Source organism: Leopardus geoffroyi, chromosome D3 (assembly GCF_018350155.1).
Source record: "Leopardus geoffroyi isolate Oge1 chromosome D3, O.geoffroyi_Oge1_pat1.0, whole genome shotgun sequence".
Taxonomy (NCBI): Eukaryota; Metazoa; Chordata; class Mammalia; order Carnivora; family Felidae; genus Leopardus; species Leopardus geoffroyi.
The window spans coordinates 89,350,397-89,367,486 of NC_059339.1; the positions used below are offsets into that span (position 1 = coordinate 89,350,397).

At 45.3% G+C, this 17,090-nt stretch overlaps 1 long non-coding RNA gene across 1 annotated transcript in view; it reads right to left on the reverse strand.

Annotated features, from left to right (window-relative positions):
• LOC123587722 overlaps positions 1-9,990 on the reverse strand; it is a 32,911-nt gene extending 22,921 nt beyond the window's left edge. Inside the window, exons 1-2 of the long non-coding RNA XR_006707477.1 lie at positions 7,750-9,990; positions 1,474-1,646 (exon numbers count right to left, since the gene is read on the reverse strand). This is a non-coding gene — a long non-coding RNA (uncharacterized LOC123587722). The remainder of the gene's footprint in view (positions 1-1,473; positions 1,647-7,749) is intronic.
• Positions 9,991-17,090: the final 7,100 nt, after the last annotated feature.

Here is a 17,090-nt window from a genome sequence, read left to right on the forward strand (position 1 = left end):
GCTCCACCTAGCGGATCACATAGGCTATTGCAGCTCTGGTTGCTCCCTTCAGGCAAAGCCCCAATACCGCCAGAGAGAAATCTTTATCCATGTAAGAATGGCATCATTTGTTTAATTTTGATAAGTATTTCCTAACAAAAGTTACAAAACTCAGGTGGAAATAATACCCACCATGAAGATGCGCTCATACTTTCCTTGGAGAGAAGAGAAATGTTGTTGTCAAGATAGCAAGAAGAAAGACAGCCTTAAGCTCGTGTGGTACCCAGAGTTCCCTAAAGAATCAATCAAGAATGTCATCAGAAAGTGAATAGAAGATAGTTGGCATGGTAACTGGGACACTGAGGCAGTTCTTTGTTGTCTGTGCTCACATTCACTTAGAACTCACGAACCGTCATCCCAGGCAAGCAGGGGAAAATGCTAATTAATAAAATGCCATCCAAGTATTATGTATTCCATAACCACCAGGGCTCGTGCTACCTCTACAAAGCGTGATGACTGGACAATTGTCCTGGTTTCTAATCTAATGACATGACTACCACTGCTGTGATTCCACAGCCAACGTGTTCACCATTGTCTCCCAGCATAACAAAACGGGGCAGTTCAAGAAACTCAAGCTGCATGAAGGAAGCAACAGGCTGCGTTCCACTCAAAACTCCTGACACAGTGAATCACAAATGAGATGCAGGCTTTAAGCACACAAGCAATCAAGCGTGCACAGCAGGAAACTAATGATTCCGTAAATGGCAGTTTAATCAAATGCTTTATTCCTGCCTGGAGTGAGCTTGTCCACAAGCCACAAATCAAATGTCACTCAGTTGCATTTTCTATCTGGTGCACCAAGATCGTCACTCTCTTGCCCACTCGAGGCAGGGTCCCTGCCATCCACCTGGGCGCACGCCCTGGGGAGCTGTTGTAAACAGGTGTCTGGAATCGGCCCCAAAACCGACACACTGAGGATGAACCAAAAGTAAATTCCGGGTAAAATCACATGTAAAATATCTTCCATAGCTCAGTTCCTAACACGGAAGGATCGTGGCGTCAAAAACACACTCAAACTCGGAATAGATTTCCTGTCTCAAAAGCACACAGACTACAAGCAAAAGGGCACTAAGAAAATAACCTGTTTCAGTAGTCTCTGGTATTATCATGAGAGGCACCCGTGGGCCCACTACGGGACGGGATGGAGGGAGAGCTTTCCTCAGCTGCTAAAACGTTTGTGTACCCGCCTTGATTAAACAGAAGAGAGGGCGTCGGGAGACTTTTTCGATCAATACGTGTAGGAAATGACCGCATTGATGTTTTTTGTGTTATTACAGCCGAAGTTTCTGAGGCCTCCTGTGACTCCCTGTCCATGTCGGGAAAACAGTAAGATGACCAGGGGACACATGCGGAAAGGCTCCTGGGTCATAGTATCAGTTTGCTAGCACTGCGGTAACAAAATGCCACAGACCGAGCAGCTTAAACCACACCCACCTGTTTTGCCACACTTCTGGAGACTGGAAGCCCAGCATCAAGGCATCTGTCTTCTTGTGAGGCCTCTCTTGTGGGCTCACAGGTGGTTCATGTTCTTTCTGTGTCTTCACGGGACCTTCCCCTGGTGTGTGTCCTTCTCCCCTGACAAGGACACCAGTCACGTTGGATTAGGGCTGAAGGGGTTCAGAAGGTGCCACTTTGAGTTAAAGTGATGGGAAACCAGCAGACACAGAAAAAGTTCTTTACCTCCCCCCCAACCGCTTAAAATACGTATCTCCCCTTTTGTAAAGGAAAGTTCCATTAGTCAAAGTACAGTTCCAGAAAGAGGACTACTCCCAGAGATAATTTTGTTACCTGAGAGACTGTCATCTGCATAACAAAGTAAACTCTACCATAATCTCCTCCCTCCCTTTCCCATAATTTGTCTCCCGCCACCCGCTCCCCACTGAAACTCCAAACCTCTGTCCTTTCTGTAGCTCAGGGTGGCATAGATCTCAATCATCTGGCTGCATGCCTCACTGAGTCTCATATTTTTGTGAAATTCCCATGCATACGTATGTAATTAAACTGATTGGTTTTTTCCTCCTGCTTATCAATTTTATGTCAGCTTCATTCTTAGACCGGCCACATATCCAAGAAGGGTAGAAGGAAGACTTTTTCCTCCCCTGCACGACCTCATTTTACTTCAGTTACCACTTTAAAGACCGCTCTCCAAACAGGCACATTCTCAGGTCCTCGGGGTTAGGATTTCAACGTAGGAATTTGAGGGGGGACAATTCACTTGATAGCCATTCACTCACAGGCCCTTGGAGCCTGGAAAATGGGGGAGATAGCTGAAGAAAGCATAGGGAGAGGATTCCTCCCCAGGAAATGTGGGGTGTAGGCACGGGCCATCTGTCTCAGAGAGGGTCCCAGAAAGAAGGTTCAGGGGGTGAGTGGAGGGTGATTGCACTTTGTCCCCCGATGACTCAGGGTGATAAGGCAGGAGGGTGAAGCGTGGTGCACTGACCCTGTGCCAGATACGGGCAGGGAAGAGAGGTGTCCACAGACCCCTTTTAAGACTCCACAGGAGTCCGGCTTCTCTCTGCCAGTAAGACAAGGACTCTCCCAGATGCTCCCCTATCCCTTGTTGGGGGAAATGTAAATAAAAGCAAAATCTCCTTCCAACCCAGAAGCCCTCTCCGCAAAGGTAGAAAGGAAAGAAAACACTTTTATTACTGAGTAAGCTCTAAACCAGAATGTGGCATGCATCGCAGTCAGTCTGCTAAGAGATTGGAAAGACAGAAGGAAATCTCACCCCGAACATAGCCAAGCAGATACAAGACATCACATACACGTTATCAAGGTGAAGCGATAACTAGTCCTCCAGGAGACGCCTTGATGGCACCATTTGTCAATGTAGAGTTCATCCTAGAGTCCCCTGGTCCTGGGGGTGCCCATCTGTGTGAGCTGCATAGCTCTATTCAGAGGAAAAACAAACTTCTCATACCTTTAGGACACGAGGTAGCTTTGCAACTTGGAGCAAGCTCCCACAGGAGTCAGACTTCTAGCCCCCCACGGGAAGTGGGAGATGGGGGTGCTTCTTCCCAGATGATTGTGTTTCAGAGGTGGCTTCCTGGCCCTTGAGAAAGGCCCTTGGGTCCTAGAGCTCACCAGAGACCCATCTACTCTGCGAAAGGATTTCTATACACTTTAGAGAGGGGAAAGAATTTACAATAGCATGTTTTCTCAGGTAACTGATCTAAAACAAAAAGGAGGGGGACAGAAGTTTTTTCCCTTATTTTCAACTGGGAGATTTAAGCCTCTTCTTTCTAATTTGTATTTGTCCTTTGCCCTCAAAGAAGGCTCTGCCAAGTCCCCCCTGGAGGCAGCAGTGGCCATGGATGGTATGCCCCAGGTGTGGGAGGCAAGTGAGATGTGGGCAGGATCCCAGCGGGGGGTCAGCCGCACCCCATGGAAAGCTCTCAGTGGGCAGAGGCAGTGACATGTCACTGCCTGCAGAAGCTTGAGTGGGAATGAAAAACGTGAATTGGCCAATGATTATTGTGGTGCTCAGAGAAATGCCTGGAGTCATTAAAGAACCAAGCCGTATGCTGATCGACTTAGCAATGCTGAATAAATAAAAGGAAACACCGGGTAGAGCCAGGAATGCTGGGAGTCAGCCTCTCTCTGGTCTGCTCTGGGCTCTCCCAGGTGTCTGTGGGGCTCTCCATCCATGCAAGGGTCTATACAGCTTCTTCTTCCCCCAGACAGACAAGAGAGAGACAGAGAGAGAGGAGAGACAGTCGATAACCAGGGATCAGCTACAGCTTCCTCAAGGGCATGAGACTGACAAATGGGTTGTGTTGCATCGAAGACACTTGGTGAAAATTACATATTCTTGTAAGATTGAAGAGGGAGCTTCTGAGGATCACAAACATAGCTTTCGATGTAAGTGTGTTGAATATATACATACATTGGTGCTTAATGTACGCCTTCTTCTCCAAACAAAAGCCCAGACCCCAAACACCTCTTTTAAAATGGTCATTGACACTTCTCGGGGATGTTTTAAATAGGAATCATAACTTCCAATTTATTTTGCGAAATGCGTGAAAAATGTCTTTTTTTTAAAAAATCAGATTGTAAGTTTCTAAGACTACAAATAGAAAATATTTGCTTGTTCTTTCCCCAGCAAATCTCCACATATTCATCTTAGAACCCACTTAACATATTAAGGCAAAGCGTTTGCAGAAGACCTCCCACCACAACTGGGAGTGAGCTGGAGTGTGTCCCCACTAGCTGGACACGCTAGTGTCCCCGCTCTCTGCTCACGACTGCATCACGTGGCCAAGTCTCGATGGCCCTACCCATTCTCAGTCTCCGGGACGCCAAATGTGAGTCAGGATGACAATTTACAAAGTCCTCAGAAGGACCGAGTTGAAATGGTATCTATTATATATGAATTATAGATAAGAGTTCCTGGCAAATATGTGGTCAACGCCTAACTGGTAAATGGTGGATATTATTGAAATTGTAAATATCCTACCATGTGATAAAATGTCTAGTGTGGTTACAGTAAACACATGCATGAACATTTTTTGAAAATGTGTTTGTTTATCCAAATCCTACCACATTGTGGTCTGCTCAATTCCTATAAGAATCCTGACTGAAATACCTTGATGATGGGGTTTGTTTTCCTCTTTTCAGAAAGTGCTTTTTTCCCCTGCATTTCTACACTTATTAATCAAATCTCACAGTTTCCCTCTATCTTTCCCTCTGACCCTCACATGTACCTTCGTGTTCACTCACTCAAATAGCCACCATTTATATGCTGCTTTCTTTGAATAATCTCACAAGTTCATGAATATCGAAATAACCTCATCTTCAAAGCACTGCATGCTAAAATTGAATTTGTATAAACACGGATACCTAAAATATAGGTTAGAAGGAAAAGGGAAATGATAAAAGGAAAATCCCATTTATTCTGAAACCATAATGTGGATTCTCTGCACCTCATCGGAAGCACTCAGCCCTGGGGACGTATGAGGCTATGGAGGAGTCTAAGAAATGTGCGGAAAGGACTCACCCCACCCCTCCCCTGGCCTCCCAGGAACTGGGATGTGAGCAGGAGCCTTAGGAGGGACCACTGGTTAAAACATTTACAGGCTGGGGCTCCTGGGTGGCTCAGTCGGTTAAACATCCGACTTCGGCTCAGGTCATGATCTCACAGTTCATGAGTTCGTGCCCCGTGTTGGCTTCTGTGCTGGCAGCTCAGAGCCTGGAGCCTGCTTCGGATCCCTCTGTGCCCCTCCCCCACTCATACTCTGTCTCAGGCTCTCTCAAATATAAATAAACACCAAAAAAAAGTTAAAAAAAAAAAAAACCACATTTACAGGCTGAGGCACTCAGAAGGCAGAGAGCCTCTCCCCATCTCCTGCCGAGACTCCCTTTGTGAGGAAACAGATGTCACAATGAACGGCCAGAGAAACAGCTTCTCTATCTTCTCTGGCACAGACACCACACAAATACCTTTTCTCATCCCCATTAGCCAAAGGCAAATAAACAAGATGTCCCCTTTCAAGTAACCTTCCAGTGGCTTCTGTTCACACAACCATCAGGATTTAGGCCCCACCTTGTTCCCTTGAAATAAAGCGGTATTAGTTTGCCCCACATTATAGGACATTTAAATAAAATATTATCACTTTCTAAATGAACTGTACACTTTAACAAACTATACTTGGTATTTTTTAAGGCTGGCATTATGTAGAAGGCGTAATGGGAACAATCAACAGTGACCCCACCTGAAAGCCTATACTCTAGAAGAGAAATAAGTCAAAAATACAAAAACTATGTCATAAAGACTTAAACATGACTAAGGGTTTTGAAACTGAGAGACTGGGGAAATTGGTCTTTCATTAATAACTACAGACAAATCAAAAGCAAAGCCTATATTTTTGGATAAGATAGATGTAACAGATGTGGTGCTGGTGATGTTGAGTAGTTTGGTCCACCAGGGACATTTGTATGAGTCTCGAGTAGAGCTACCTGGGACCCAGCAAGAGGGACCAGAGCAGCAACTTGAAGAACACCACATTTTAGGACAAAGATTATGGATGGAGAAAGAGTTGACATAGAGTTAGAAGAATTGGTGAAATCTGGTGGCCAGCAAGTCAGTGGAGGAGACAGCTTTAGAAAGACAGAGTAACCAACTGTGTGGGGGTGGTGACTCTGGAGAAAAAGCCCCCATATTTAGTGATTAGGGCTCACCCTCTGTGTAAGATCTAGTTCATGGCTTCTATCTTCTTAGTGACTTTGGCAGCCGGGTCCCTTGGTAAGTCCTGGTGAGTACTGAACGCTCAACACAACAGAAATCCAGAGAAGGAGTAGGGCAGATACCCAGCCAGAAACAACCAGTTTGACAGTCAACAGACTGGGAGGAAAGCTTGGTTTATAGCCAGCCAATTTCAGGATGAAAATGCAACACTTAACACGGAGTTGGGAGAGAATGCAGTGGTAAACCATTACTCAGCATTTCCACAATCCAGACATAAGAGATGTGAATAACCTCGCAAGCACAGATAAAAGTAAAAGGTATTAAATAAATGAGTGTAGAGTTTGGGGTATTTATCACTTGTGCTTGTTTTAAATACAAGTTTACATTATTTAATGTGTGATAATTGCTATGTTTATTTTTTTTTTCAACGTTTTATTTATTTTTGGGACAGAGAGAGACAGAGCATGAATGGGGGAGGGGCAGAGAGAGAGGGAGACACAGAATCGGAAACAGGCTCCAGGCTCTGAGCCATCAGCCCAGAGCCCGACGCGGGGCTCGAACTCACGGACACGGACCGCGAGATCGTGACCTGGCTGAAGTCGGACGCTCAACCGACTGCGCCACCCAGGCGCCCCAATTGCTATGTTTAAAAACCAGCTCACAAAATTCCCGAGAAGGTAACAACCAGTTGGTGTAAGCTGCTCCCGGTACTCCACTGGGTATGATGGAATTGATTGTCAAATACCACTGTTTCAGGGGGGCCCAGGTGGGTAATCTAACTCTTGATTTTGGCTCAGGTCATGATCTCATGGTTGGTGAGTTCGAGCCCTGCATCAGGATCTGTGCCGACAGTACAGAGCCTGCTTAGGATTCTCTCTCTCTGCCCCTCCCCCGCTTGTTCTCTCTCTCTCTCTCTCAAAATAAATAAATAAACTTAAAATAAAAAAGTTTCCTTTTTCATTAGTAAATAGCCACCGCCCCCGCCCCTGGGTGGTCCAGCCCCTCTTTAGAACCTGCTGGACATGGGGCGCCTGGGTGGCGCAGTCGGTTAAGCGTCCGACTTCAGCCAGGTCACGATCTCGCGGTCCGTGAGTTCGAGCCCCGCGTCGGGCTCTGGGCTGATGGCTCAGAGCCTGGAGCCTGTTTCCGATTCTGTGTCTCCCTCTCTCTCTGCCCCTCCCCCGTTCATGCTCTGTCTCTCTCTGTCCCAAAAATAAATAAATGTTGAAAAAAAAAAAAAAAAAAAAAAAAAAGAACCTGCTGGACCTTCCCATGATTCCCAGACTAAAGAAACAATTCCTGGGTGAGGAAGGGTATGGAGAGCTCCAGGCCCCCTCTCCAAGAGCACCGCCTGTAACGGTCCACTCTGAGTGCCCAGTGCCTCTGTCACACTCATCACTACCTATCCTGAATGTCACCTTACATGGGCACACGTGGGGAGTCTCTATGTTTATGGTGAGAGAAACTCCGAGCACCAGCTGCATGCATAAAAACATCATATATTTTCATCTCCCATCACTCACCTCCCACTGTTTCCTTTAAGGTCAGGTGCAGAAAACCCCTGGAAGCACCTGTCATCATCCAGAGCATTCCTTTCCAAAGGCTACTGAGTTGTCAATGGAGTCTGTCACCTTACTGCTGAGACCAGCTCTTGAAAGCCACAAAGGGAGGAAATCATTTTCAATGGTTTGCTCAGAAATTCTAAAATTGCTACAAATTCTACATAAGGTACTATCCAAGAAAACCATCTTAAGCTACAACATCCGTGGGCCACCATCAGCTCTGGCTGAGAAGAGTGTGAACGGCAGAGCTTGCCTCCTCCTTCTCAAGGTTCCAGTTTCATGGCCAACCACCCAAGAAAACAGAACAAATCAGGCCAAAGAACGGTTGAAGAGCCAGTGACGAAAATCATTAAAGTTCTTGTTATAGAAGAACTCAGTTATCAAGAGACATGAGTCAGGGGTAAGCTGAAGCCAAAAAGGAAGAAAAAAAAAAAGTCTGCCTTGGGGCATTACTGGAATTCTTGCTTACTTCAGGAAAGTTCTCTTTTCAAAGAACATCTTGAATCTGTAAAAATCTTGAGCAATGAGGAAATGCAGTGAAGAGATGGTGTTGCAAGGATTTCTACTTTGGAAGCATCAGCAAGTATAGCTCAAGAAGGAAGTCGGTAGGGGAGGAAGAAGGGGTCAGTGGAGGAATATAAGATAGGGCTCTTTGTTCTGGCTAAAATTCTTAGCTAGCTGAGTAACCTCCTGACAATCACTTCTCAACTCCGGGCCTCGTTTTCTCAACTATCAAGAAGAAACGGTGAGGATCCATAACACGGTGCAGAGTTTATCCTCAATAGAAAACAGTTTCAGTATCTTTAGGATCTGTCCCCTACTGGCTGAAATAAATGGCGTTGCAGCTCCCCTGAGATCAAACAGGTGGATGAAACAGGGCGAGTCCAGCAGATGAACATCTGTATGTGTTTTTCCTCTGATAACCAGTTCCAGCTTAGCCACTTGAGATCCACCAATCTTTGAATTACTCCACTGTGAGGTATTTTATAAATAAACTTGCGATATAGGATATGAACGGGAAGGGAGGGGAAGCAAAGATCCAGTTGTGAAATCAGAAGCTGCTCTTCATCATTTCCGGAGCCCGGAACCCCAGAACCAGTGCAGACCCTCGTGGAGTCCGGGGGGCCTTGCTCCGAAAGGCCTTCACCATAATACATCCCAGACTCGTACAACCCACGTTGTTTTCCCCTGATGCAAACTGTGTCAACCAGGCCATGCTTTTGAATATCATGATTTGAAGGCATTTTCCCCCCTTTGCAAAGATTAAATATGGCACAAAAGACTTAGTCCTCCTTGGTTTTTGTTTTTGCTGTTTTTAATCTGGTCATAATCTCAGTGAGTCAGCATCTTGAGGCCATGGAATGATGATCCTGTTAAGATTCTTCTACAGTTTCGGGCAAGCCAAGTTTCACCAAATCAACTTTTAAGAGTCCCTTTAGGTCAACTGAAATGTTTAAAATAGGAATTAAATTAGAACAAATGGTCTGTGTATCTAAAACCCCTTCCGCACACCCGGTCCTGACAGTAGGTCCAAGGGCATGAACCAGAATGCCAGTTACCGTGTCTTGGGAGCTGTCTCCTTCAATGCCCCCGCCACACCGGCTCAAGGCCAGGCAGTACCCTGCTGTCCCCTCCCTGGCCCTGTGCTCTGTGTTCCTGTAAAGACTTGCTCCCACCTTGGGCGAATCCGGGAGAACTGGTTGCAGCTGCACAAGAGTCAGGCACGTGACCTTGACAACACACTGGCTGGGAAAGAAGTGTTCCTGAAATAGTGCTGGGGAAGGGCTTTGGGGAAAGTTGTCTTCATAAAGTGACCCTGAAACAGGTCATGCAGAAAATCCCTCCTTGCAACAATTTCTTCAAAGAGGCAGGATGGAGGTAAAGGGAGAGGAAAATTAGTCTCTGTGCGCGAGAGCCAACTGAACAGAGGTTTAAAGGTCTTCTATTTTGCAGCATACAGCTTCTGATGTGAAATCCGTGCCGATAACTCATAGAGAATCATTACAGGCCGAGAGGCTGTGCAAATTAGTTGTTTTCAAAGGAAATTTTTTTGAAGTTTGAGTGACTGCAAACTGATTAATATGATCCCTTACACGCCTTTTTTTTTTTTTACCATTAATTCTCCTTAGATCTTCCCTCTGAAACTAAGTTTTGAAAGGCGAAGTCTGCAGATCACAGGCATCCTCCTCTCTGAACAGATGGTCAGCCACAAACCGTGTGTTAGAACACGCGGCTTTCTCCCGCATGTTGATTAGAGGTCACACGCCTCAACCTTAGGAAATGCTTCCAGCTTTCCAGAGCTTCAAGCAAGCAAATGACACTGGTTCTCTAATAGCACATAAAGGGGAGGGTCATGAGCACTACCAGACATTCGATTGGCTGACATCAGTGCACCAGACCAAGTGCAGAAATGGACACAGCATGCTTGCACGCAGCACCTGGGGCTCTTCAAGAGTGCATGGATCCAGGTCGTATAGTAAGTTCTTGAGCATGAACTTCCCAGGTATCTTTTAAAATGAAAAAAAAAAAAAAGCCACTTTTAAGAAAAGCATATTGGGCTTTAAAAGTTTCAGAGAGGATAATATTAATCAGAAATTAAATGCCAGCACAGGTCTCCCGGGGAAATTCGGAGGCAACTCAAGCAGGTTGACATTTAATTTCATATACAAAGGCCTCATCCGAAATGTCTCAAAGCTCATCACAATGTCAGTGCATGGTGGGCGTAGGGAAGATGCCAAAAGATGCTGAAGAAGAAAGGGGAAAATCTCCAAGAGGCTCGCGGGGGAATGTCTATAACAACCCAGGTACTTATATGGCAATTCACTGATGCTAGTACAAAGTTTTAGTACAAACTTTCCGCTGGTACTGCTTTCTTAAAACGTATACTTTTAGAGGAGATTAGTAGCATGGCTGACAAATCTGAGGAAACTGAGGTTCATAAAGACTGAAGAGCTAGCTACCCCAAAACATGGAACCAGAGTGGCACCCATCGGCGTGCAGGTTCCTCCCTCTGTCCTGGGCCATCACAACACTTGTCAGTGTCTCAGCACTAAGCCATCTCTTACATGTGGACGACTGGTGGTGGGGCAAGGGGTAGGATATTGGATCTGGAATTCTAGCGCCAGGATTTGGACCCCAGGGCTGCTGCAAACCAGCTCTAACATTCCCCAAAGCACTAGCCTTCTGTGAGCTGAGATTTTCCCATTTAGAGAGTAGAGATGTCAAACGATAGGTGTAAGATATGAAGAAGAAACATAATCTGGCACAAGGTAGACACACTCAATGTGCTTAAGGTTAATAGAATACACACATTCTTCTAGGAAGGCAGCTTTGGGCACGAGGCATAGGAATGGGTGAGATGTCATTGACAAAGACCCTTTCTCGAAAGTATCTCCAAGCAAATATCATCGGAGAAGTCCACAGATGAGGAAATTGAGACAGAGAGAAGATAAATAACTTGTCGAATGTCTCACAAGTAGTAAGTGCAAAACCCAAGCTTCAAATCTGGGCAGCCTGACCCCTCTTGAGTCCATTCTCTTGACCATAATATATAGCAAATATTATCAAGAAAATTAAGATAACCATTCATACCCTAGTATGTATGACTAATTCTTGCTGTAATGGTTTATTTTTAGATCAACTAAATTATAAATGGGAATTTGGGGGGAACTGGGAATTCTGACTGGAAGCAAATGTGACAAGCAAGGTATGGTGCATTTTTTGAGTCTTTGTATAACTAAATAGTCTTAAGACTGCTATTGGGGTCAGAGGGCGAGGGGCAGTTGTGGACAACGGGCCAGCAAAGTTGACTTGTCATCAGCAGAGCACCCCTCTACTACGGTGTGATGTTAATTTGGGGTCAACTGACTGGATCATAGTGTGCCAGATATTTGGTTAAACATGACTTCTGGATGTGTCTGTGAGGGTGTTTCCAGATGAGATTGACATTTGAATTCATAATCCAAGTAAAGAAGATTGCCCTCCACAGTGAAGGTGGGCATCCTCCAATATGCAGAGGGCCTGAATAGAACAAGAACAGAGGAAGGAAGAATTTGCTCTCTCTGCCTGACTTCTTGAGCTGGACATTGTTCTTCTCCTGTCCTTAGTCTAGGACTTATAGCACCAGCTTCCCCGGGTCTCTGGCTTGCAGATGACATATTGTGGAACTTCTCAGCCTCCATAATCACACGAGCCATTCCTTGTAATAAATCAGTGGAAGCCTCCCCTGAGAGCTGGAAGCAGGCTTCCCAGGCGACCCTCCATCAGCCAACAATCCCCCAGGAGTCTGCTATTTCTCAACACACCCCAGGCCCCGTATGACTCTCTCTCAAAAACCCAGTCCTGCCTGGTAACTATTTCATAGCCAGGAGCAGAGCTCGCCCATGCCAGACTGAAAGAAAGAGCTAATTTCTATCCACATGCCTAAAAACAAAAAAATTACTCATTTCGAGTATTGTTATCTCAAACCTCTGTTGAAAAAATCCAAAGCCATTTATATAGAAGAACTTTGCAGAAATGTCAGGTGGAAATGTGATTTGGTAAAAATGTAGCCCTTAATTCCTGCACATTCCTCTTCCCTCAATCCCCAGTTAATCTTGCACTGCACCCAGAGCCTTTTCCTCAAAGCAGCCTTGGGGACAGCCCCACTAATGCTCATTGGACAAGACACCCAGAGTCTAATCACCTCTCCCGAGTTGGCTTGCTGCCTCTAGTTATTTTAGCTTCTCCCTCTTCATGGGTTAGGGTTTCAGACTGAAAATCTACAAGTGAAAAAAATCCGTGCATAAAGAATCCCTTCTCATGGGTGCGATCTTAGTATTTTCTATTTTGACAGAGACATCAGCCCGGCACCCTAAAGATGCTGTCTAGGGAAGCATTCGGCCCTCTGGCCTCCCATGTAAGACATGTGCTAACAATTCTAGCAGCAGACAGAATGCCCTGCCCCATCTGCCTTGCCAGGGAATAATCGCCAGGCCTAAATATGAAATTGGTATTGATCTGATACCATTGAACTTATGTCTGCCATTTATGAGAGAACACTTGTTCCACAAGGCAGTGATCTGTTTCACTCTAATGAGAGAGAAAAACCTAGCAGGTATAGCGAAATATCTTATTTTCTATTTCAAAATAAAAATAGCATGGGGCTCTGCATTCTTTCTAGAACCATCTCTACCAAAGGGGCGGGGGGGGGAGAAAAAAGAGGGATGGATCTTCTAGATATGCCTACTGGTAACTAACTGGGGTGAAGCCCAGGTGGTCATCTGGACTGGGATCAGTATTACAGGCTGATTTGAATAACAGAAGCCCAAGGAACAGGCCACATCAGCAGAAAGCTGTCACAGACTGTGGTAAGACCCCACCCCATATCCCAAGTTAGGTCTGTTTTGTTTACCCTATGAATAGAGATGAGGATAATGTTATTGAACCTTTTATCAATCTTCTTTAGTCTTTCCCTATCTTGTCAATTTTGGGGTGGGGGGGGCGATTTACCAATGACATACTTAATATCCATTGCCAGGACGCACAAAATTATAGAAAACAAAATAAAAATAACAAGAAAACATGATGTTTGTTATAGGTTGAATTGCTCCCCCACTGGAAAAAGGTACCCCCAGTACCTCATCATGGGACCTTATTTGGCTATAGGATCTTTGCAGATGTAATCAAGTTAAAAGGAAATCATCAGGGTAGGTTCTACTCCAATACAACTGATGTCCTCATAAGTAGGGGAATCTGAAAAAAAAGAAGAAAAAAGAATGGGAATCTGGACATAGACATACATAGAGGGAGAAATCTCCCATGAAGATGAAGGCAGAGAAGATACGAGTGATGCTTCTAACAGAAAGGAATGCCAGTAAACCACCAGAAAGAAGTTAGGAGAGAGGCATGGAATGTGTTCTTCTTCACAGCTTCAGAAGGAATCATCCCTACTGACACCTTAATCTTGGACTTCCCACCTCCAGAACTGAGACAATAAATTTCAGTTGTCTGAGCCACTGGTTTGTGGAATTTTGTTATGGTAACACTAGCAAATTAATAGAGTGTAGCGTGTCTATCATAAAATAAAAGGGTAATCTCTAGGCAAGCACACTCTCAATAGAAGGGATATAGCAAAGGGTAATGTAGCTCATTCATTCATTCATTCATTCATCCATCAAGGATTGATTTTTTGTGCTAGGTTGTGGAAGACAGCGATGAACAGGACATCACAGGTGTACCTTCATGGAGCTTTCAGTCAATCGTGGACATACGTACATACAACCCCTGCCTATGTCTGTAAGAGTTGGCTTCAAGTCATCCCAGGAAACACTGCGAGTTTATGACTAATGGTGCCAAATTCCCTGCGTCCATCTTGAATATGAAAAACCAGAGATGATTATCGCGGGGTTTGGAGTATGATTTTCCTCAGAAACATGTGCCAGTAACTCTATAGCCCTATAATTTCAAGCAATCAAAAGTTATAATTAAGTGTCTGCACTTCCAATTCCAAGGGAGAAAAGTACACAGAGTTCTTGATTTAGTGGTGGAAGCCACTTAAATGAGCCTTTGGTTTGCATTAAGAAGCTGAAGGGTGTCGCAGTGAGAGCACAGACCTAGGAGACCTTCTGTGTCTATTTGCACAGCTCCTGGGCCATGAGCAGGGCAGCTCACCTTCCTCTTAGTTTTCTTGTGAATAAAAAAGGATTCTTTTGAGGATTAAAATAAAAAAGGGCTGGTAATTTTTTTTTTTTTTTGTAAAAATGTGAGCACTTTAATATAGGCTTTATTTTTATATGATAAAGTAACACTTCACAAAGTATTTTCCAAGACATTAACTCATCCAGTCTTATCAGCAGCTGTATGAGGACTGCCCCATTAACTATATTTTACACAAGAAAACTAAAGCCCCAGTAAATCTCATCATCCACCCAAAGTCACACAGCAAATGGAAGAGGAGAAATCAAACCTAAATGCCTCTACTTTACTTTTCCAGTGTTTCACCCCCACCATGCCACTTCTCATCCAATCAGGTCTCGTTCATTCGTTCATTCATTCATGCATGCGTGCATGCGTTCATTATGTTTTTGTCCGTATTGCTAATCTACAGGGGCTAATCTCTGGTGCACTAGGAGCTGCTGGCCACGAACAGCGTCTGTCCCCCAAGTGAGACAACATGAGCTTGCCATCATTCTTATGATAACCCGCTGGAAAAAAACCAAAATCTGGGTATATTGCTAATGACTGGAGCCTGACAGCTCATTGGGAAAATGCCAATCTAACAAGAGATGGGTGTGAGGTAAGCACTAATCTTGGGAACAGAGCACAGTGATGCAATAATGGCACAGGCCCTGGAGGCAGGAATTATCCAGAAAGGAGGCTGCTGTCAACAGCTGGAAGGGTTTTGCCTGACTGCATCAGTTCTTTGGACAGAACATCCCACGACTGACAACAGAGACACAAACCCTCCAGCCAGCCTCCTTGGTTGGGGACGTTTCTTCACATCATCTTCTCCTTTGCTCTAATTTTCTACTCATCAAGCAATCTTCAGATCTGTAATTTGGTCTCTTGAGTGAATTCTGGAAGGGGGCCTTGCAAATGTCTGATTATTTTATCCCTGATTAAAACCCTTCAACGTATCCGCATCACCCTACAAAATAACACTCTTGTCTCACTTTCAAAAGCCGCGATAAGATCCTTCCTCTCTCTCCAGGCCTGTACCTCACCAACCCCCACCATGTGAAATCTATGCTCAGACAAACACACTGAATGCTAACAATTCAGCCTGATTCAGGATGCTCTCTTCCTCCCCACCCCCGCCCGCCGCCCCAGGCTGGCAAACACACTATTTGCTCTGTCAGGGCTCCCTCCCCACTCTCCTCTCCCCAGCGGCTCTCATACCCAACTAACCTCAGCCCCAAATCTCCTCTGAGGACGCAGTCCCCATTAGGCTGGCAAAGGACCCACAGCACCTGAACTTAACTCCACCATCGCTTTTGATCTATCTGTCCCTCTGGCTCACCAGAATGTAAGCACCTTGAGGGAAGGAAGAAGGTCGTATTTATTATCGTATCCCTCATAGAGTTTGTCACCCAATGTGTAACAGACAAGGCACACAAGTATTGGATGAGTGAACAATGAAGTCTCAGGCCTTGAACCAGATCCCTCTCCCACTGTGATTCAACAACCAATCCCAGTCCCCCAGCCTGCTACCTCCAATACAATCAGGCTTCTGACATTGCGTAGCTTGAGAGCACTTTGGTAGCCTGGCAAAGATACTGACACACAAAATGTGAAGCCTGTTCCCAAACACCCATGGCTGAGCTTCAGAATTAAACTATTGCAACAAGAGAAAATCACAAAAGCTGAACACACAGCAGTCTCAAGCCTCTGAGACCGCAGCAGCAGGATCGTATGCGATGTGAAAATACCTCCCCAATGTGGCCCTGGTGTAGAGCCACATAACCAGAGTGAGCAATGAGGGTTCCCTCAGGTCTGCAGCGGGCACTGGCCGCTATTTCGTGCTGGCTGGAATTATGGCTCTCGACAGCATTTCATCTCCATGGGAGACACAAGGGGCCTCTGCGCAGATGGGTCCAGTGAATGAGTGTCTCCGGGAGAACTCTGGGTCCACCTCACAAAGCCCCTTCCCCTTCAGAATACAACGGAAGGTGGCACAGGCTACCGACATAACTCAATTTTCTGACTCACGATACACTTGGATTTATTTGCAGGGTTTTCTGCAAAAAGATTTTTAGGGATGTGGCCAGTGGAATGATTGAGTCTTTGCGCTGCAAGTTGCCTTTTTGGACTGATGTGTTGGGTGCAAGTTGCAAGTTAAACATCTTCTACAGGCATGTCTGTGTTCAAGTGGACCAAAAAAGAAAATTGAAAACAAACAGTTGAAGAACTTTCTACATGTTAAAAACATCCTGTGGCCCTGGGAAAGGTCAGAAACAATATTATTGGACATGAGAAAATCTCGGATCGCCATCACTTATTAGCAATAGCTATAACATTTTTCCCACATTGAGGTTGTACGTGGCATTTGACAAGGCACTCTTCAGGCACTGTCTCACTGTTTTAGCCTCCTCAAAACACAGCAATGGAAGCACTCTGGTCACTCCATTCTACAGATGAGCAAATGACGTATACAGAGGTTAACTGCTTCCCAAAGTCATGCAGCTGGTAAGTGGTCCTCACACCCACCACTCCAAGAGCTCCAGAGCTCCAGAGTACTGGCTCTCTTGGCTCTTGGCCGCCATATTGCAGTGGGAACCTGCTGAGTGTTTGGCAGTCTGCACAGGGCATCTTTCAGTCTTGCA